The sequence below is a fragment of the Protopterus annectens genome, chromosome 1.part0 (genome assembly GCF_019279795.1).
Source record: "Protopterus annectens isolate FY-2018-M chromosome 1.part0, PAN1.0, whole genome shotgun sequence".
NCBI classification, from domain to species: Eukaryota; Metazoa; Chordata; order Ceratodontiformes; family Protopteridae; genus Protopterus; species Protopterus annectens.
In genome coordinates, this window is record NC_056725.1 from 1,622,648,306 (window position 1) to 1,622,654,305 (window position 6,000).

The window sequence follows — 6,000 nt, forward strand, 5'->3', positions numbered from 1 at the left end:
TGCTCTTTGGAAAGCTATTTCCTTTCACTCCATGGTTTAGCTTTTTCCTCCTTATGGTTGTTAGTTGCTGCTGTACAAACCACTTCCAGGTGTGTGTCCTAGCGATTTCTCTGTTGTGGCATCCTTTCCTATAGCTGAATTAATTCTTCCTCACAGCTTTCGTATTACTTTTTGAGAGGCTGTTATTCTGATCTGCTTCTTCTATAAGCTACTTGATAGTAAGTGTTATGTAACTTCAGCCTTCAATGGCTGAAGAATAGTTGCTGAAGCTTAACGGTCATTTTCCAGATTTTTGCTGGAATTTTGCATAATATGAGCTCACATACTTCTTATTGCCATATGACAATATATGCTTGTGACATTGTGGATTTTGTGACCATAGTCACAAAGTGGACATCTGCCTCTTGCTACCAGGTTGTGTCTTACACAAGTGTTCTGTTGAAGTACATACTTTTCTGGGCTTTCCTTTCTGGAGTTCTGCCCATGAGCAGTTAGTTTGGGACTCTGTTCTACATGTGAAGGATATGAAACTACCATCTTCAGATATGAGAGTTGTGTATGATAATGGTAGATCAGCATTTGCAGTTTCCTGTTCTTCGTTACTTTCTCCATCTTTACCCCCCGTTATTTGGGTCTAGAGGTGGCTTCTATATTCTTTTTCTATTGTCTACTTTCGCCATTCTGATTTTCTATTGCTCTGTCTTTGAGGGCTTGAGAGATATGGAAATTGGGTCTTCTGCTACTGTGCAGGGTGGATAAAAGAGGAGGGGTTAGGGTGGCCTGGAAATTGAGTCAGGCTGCTGTAAGAGCAATAATGTGATGTCAGAAGTAGAAAAGTTTTTTTTTTTTTTTTTCTGGTTTAAAAAAGGGGGTTGTGTTGTTTTGCATGGGGCTGTCCAGTGGAATCACTTGCCATTAATTGCTGGACTAGCAGCTGATTTACAAAAGTTCAAGTTCTTGTTTGATTGTTGACCAGGTAAGAGGGCATGTGTGGATGCAGACTCTTGGATGAAATACTAAAATCTTAAAACTACAGATGAAATTGCATTCATTGTAATATTGTACAAGTTTTTGTTTTTTTTGTTTAATGTCGCTGACTTCTTTATGATGTTTCCGTTACGATTTTTATTTGTCAGATGGAAACAGAGAATTTATTTACTGTTATGTATTCATGCCACAGCTGCTTTGCTGACATTTACCATCTTTGCCTTCTGTCTTTTTTTTTTTATAAACAGTTTGAAAATTGTTTGTATAACCTTTCATGTTTATTTTTTTGGTCCACAAGTATTAACATTCGGGCATCTCTTCATTCATTCATTCATTCTGTTTGTTCCTAGGTCTGTTTCTCTGCTGATTAAAGATCTCATATAAAGGTGAGAAACACTGCAAGCACTTTTTTATGTAAAAGAAAAAAGTTGTTTAATTTAAAAGTCTGTTTTTAAAATGGCTTCATTACATGAAGACTAAACTTATTGAACATTATTTGCAGCATTAATATTAATGGATGGGCAGGATGAGCTTATGTTATTTTGGGTTTCCCACTGTAATTGTGCTGGATTAGTATAGGCAAGTTTAGTGTAAATTGGTTATGTAATTGTCACACTGTTAAACTAACAATGCTTAGTTTTTTCTAAATTGTACTAACAGTTCGGCAATTACTTAACTAATTCACAATTACCTACCTATCTATGCTAATTCAGCATAGTTTGAGCTCAAACTCAAAGTAAGCCCCCTTGCTCATTCATTAGTATTAATGCTGTAAATACATCCCTGTAAGTTTTATCTTCCTCGTCTGAAAGTCATTCTTAAGACTTATTTTTTTCTTCAAAATGTTGTAAAATGAACTTTTGTTTTGACACAAAAAAGTGTAAGTATACATAAGCATGCATGCAAACACTCTGTATCAAAACAAGTTTGTTTAGTGCAGTTAAACTTACATGCTTGTTACTGCTGCTACTTTGTAACAGTTACTTTAATGCTGTAGTCTCATATGGGCAAAGTTTTGCAACCTGAAGCCAGGCTGTTTTTTTTTTTTTTAGTTTTTGGTTACAATTTTCTTTTAAAACAGGTTACACTTGCTAATCCTCTACAAAACATTGATGTCTGTCTTTTATGTCTGCAAATGCTAGGAAATGACCACAGTAAAGCACTTAATACTAGCATATAGATGACGTCTGAACTGTGGAAGTAGAGAAATGAGGTTAAAAATGGTGAAATCATACTAAACATTACACACTTCAATTATGCACACATTTAGTACCGTGATGAAATGTCTTGTTTGGGGGTTGACCGTTTTTTTAATATCTATGCACCTTAAAATGTACAGTAACAGTACTCTGGGGAGATTCAGAAATTAGAAACTTTTTGGGACTTCATGCTTAAACTGTTACAACCCAAATGATGCTTTCTTTTATTAATTCAAGGTTTATTCGGTGTCCTAATCAGATGGTCATTGTTTCATGTTTTTTTTTTTTGGTCTTGTACTGTCTTCCATTAAAATAAATGAATAGTAATGTTAATGAGCATACGGTCTCCCTGTGTCATTTTCCTTTTCAGCAGTACATTTTTGGACTCCATTACCACCTTTCTGAAGTGCCCCCCACCCCCAAGTTTGACTTGAAATGCCCTTTTTTCATCCATTTTCCCCTCTCCTTTTATCTTTGATGTTCAAGTCTACATTTCTTCTTCTTGTCCTAGATAATTTTGGTGTGTTCAGTTCAAGTCACCTTCCCCTTTTTTTCCTTCTAATTTATTTGTATGTAGCTTTTTAAGACTGTTAATGTCCTAACTCCCCCAGTCCCTTGATTTTAAAGTGCATTTTTGTTGATATGAAATGGGTAACAGTGAGAAAAGGATGACAAGGGATGCAGGAAGGAATGGGGGTTCCTGTTTGTGATGATACAAAGTGCACCGGTCCCTATATCTTAACAGCTTAAAACCTGTACATTACATAATGTCTTTAGTCATGTTGATTAAATGTATGCAAAATCCAACATTTTTGTAAGTCTGCTTTGCACACTTTCTTCCAGCAAGTTACCTCTTTTGCTTTGTACTCTAGAACTGTGCATACTACTTTGGATGCAACCTTACTGCTTGCTCTTTACAGTGGAAGGATGACTCTTTTGTTTCTAAATGCACTGTTTATACTATTTAGACCAGTATCTTATTGACCTGAGCACTGTCATTACACGTTATGGTCAGTTTCTTTGATGTTGTGCTTTTCATTCTTCCTCAACGTATGGGTTACAGATCCTAATCAGCCACACATCTCAGACTTATGGATCCAAATCTCTAGCTCCTCCCTCTACCCACAATTTCCCAGCTAGACTACAGTACCTCAGATCTCATTTGCTGTCATCTCACCCAGACATGGATCCTCTCTCAGGAGCGTTTTTCAGTTATGCGTATTTGTAAGTACCTATTATTTAGAAACGTTTCGAGTGACTCCCTTGGCTAATGAACTTATTGACTTAGTCTCTTGCTGGGCGTGGAAGGAAATGGGCTATGTAGAACCAATTCCCTGACATCTAGACAAAATTTTAGCACCACAGAAGGACAGATGCCATTGGAGCAAAAGAGTTCTGTTGATGCCATGGTTGTGGCAGCAGCCACAAAAAAAAAAAAAACAGCTAGCTGAGCAGAGCTAGTCTGTCCACCCCCTAATAGAGAGTCGAGGGCGTTGGGTAGATTTGAAAAAAACACATATTTGCTTTAATGACCCAGGCCTTGAAGTCCATGAATCATTTAGCACACTTTACAAGGCTGTAGAGGGGATTTGACTAAGGAGCTTTCCACCTCTCTCTCAGAGTCCATGTCTATGGAGGGCAATAAAAGGTCATCCTCAAAACTGGCCACTCTATTGTCTATGTCCCATGCTGCAGAGGGTACCTCACAGGCTGCTGTTTCAGGCATTGCCTTATGGCGACATGCCTGGACACGGCTATGCGACTTTGTGGAGCCTTTCAAGTCTTTTCATCATTGCTCCTTTTGATGGAATGTCCATGTTTGGCCCTTCTGTTAAAGAAAAGCTCTTCCACAGTGAACAGGAAAGAAAGAACCCTGTCTGCCATAGGGATTCAATTTTCTACCCCATCAACGATCCTTTTCCCAGAATCGGAGAGGCGGCAAAAAAATGTGGTTATGTAAATCTCTGGGTTCTTTGCAGGAATTGCATGGAGACTGCTCCTTCGGGGGCAGATGGGGGGAGTTCAAATAGTAGACGCCATCCTCATGGCAGACGAGGTCTGCAAAACCAGGGATTCCGAGATTCCTTTCTGGATAGACCCTTTCAGCTCTCCTGAAGGGTTGCTGAACTGCTCACATCTGGAGGCAGTCGGAGGCACTTATCCTTGCACCCAAATGCCTGGGGTTCTTAACAAAAGATTCTTGGGTGTTAAAAATTAATCTATCCATCCATCCTCAACCCGTTTTTCCCATTTTGCACACGGGGTTGGGGTGTCACTTCAATAGTGACAATCATCTCGAGCCTCCTGCACCACTGGGTGGCTAGACCTGCCATGGTAGTTCATCCTTACCACTCACTCGCACATGCACTCACACCTATGGCCAATTTAGAGTGTCCAGTCTACCTACTACATGTCTTTAGAGTGTGGGAGGAAACCGGAACACCTGGCGGAAGCCCACATGACTGCATGGAGGACATGCAAACTCTGCACAGAAGGCATCCCAACCGAGAATTGAATTGAAGAGCCTTTTGCTTTGAGGTGACAATGCTAACCTCTACACCAGTAATATTCAGAGGTTATTTCATACTAGTTTTACAGATTCCCCAAACCAAAAGAAGAAAGCTTTCTGATGCCTCACCCAGTCAGAGAGAAGTTGCAGCTCGAGAGATTCAAAAGCTGCTGGACAAGAGTCATCCAGGAGGTTCTACCAGACCAAAGAGGATTCAGAACTTACTCCAGGTTGTTTTTAGTGCCAAAGAAGACAGAACACCAGAGACCAATTTTGGATCTAAGCAACCTGAACCAGTTTGTGAAGAAGTCAAAGTTCTAAATGGTCATGGTTCAGTCCATCCTGCCGTTTTTGCACAAGGATGATTGGATGTGCTCAGTTGATGTTCTGGACTACTGTCACATCAAGACGAACAGACACTCCCGAAGATATTTGTGCTTTCTGTTGGGAGGTGGTCACTATCTGTTCAGAGCTCTGCCTTTCGGTCTCACCACAGCCCCCAGGGTATTTACCAAGTGTATGCTAGCAGCTGTAGCATTGTTGCCTCACAGCAAGAGGTTCTCCCGTTCGATTCTCAGCTGGAGCGCCTTCTGTGTGGAGTCTGCATGTCCTCCCCGTGGTCGAGTGGTGTTCGAAAGACATGCATAGAATGGGCATGCCTTCGTTGAAGGTTGGGTGTCGAGCTGGCACCTCGACACCTGTAAAAAAATCCACTGCCAATCATTAGCGGACCGGAGTTCCGCTGCGACGACCCCTAACCGGGAAAAGCCAAAAGAAGAAGAAGATGGCAGTGGTAGCAGCTCATCTGTGTGACCACTGGGATTCCTAGCGTTCCCATATTTAAATGACTAGCTCCTCACCTCCCCAACCAGGTATCTCTTGGAACAGTCCAGGGACTTTTTCCTCCGACTTTGTCAAACACTAGGAATTATGGTCAGCATCTCCAAATCCAGACTACACCCAGTACAGAGTCTAGAGTTCATCGGCACCCAGCTGAGCACAAAGTCAGATTGCTGCTCTGCCTGCACATCATATAGATGCAATCCAATTTCAGGTACAGCAAATCCTTGAACATCCTGCTCCTCCATCTAGACTTGGTCTTCAGGCTGTATGTTTGATGACAGTAGCCATAGTCTTGGCTACTATGGCATGCTTCTATATATGCGTGCTCTCCAGTGGACTCTAGCTGTTCAGTGGTCTATTCTGCAACAACCTCTGTCCTTTCCAGTCAAACTTACTTGGGTATGCAGAAATCATCTTTGTTGGTGGATTCAGTTGGACGACATGTACCTGGGCCATCCTTCC

General features: G+C 41.0%; 1 protein-coding gene across 1 annotated transcript in view; it reads left to right on the forward strand.

Moving 5' to 3' along the window:
• The window catches only part of WBP11 (WW domain binding protein 11), a gene marked incomplete in the record, with an annotated part of 1,089,603 nt that overhangs the window by 59,933 nt on the left and 1,023,670 nt on the right, over window positions 1-6,000 (forward strand). The window contains 1 exon segment of the mRNA XM_044068181.1: window positions 1,338-1,373.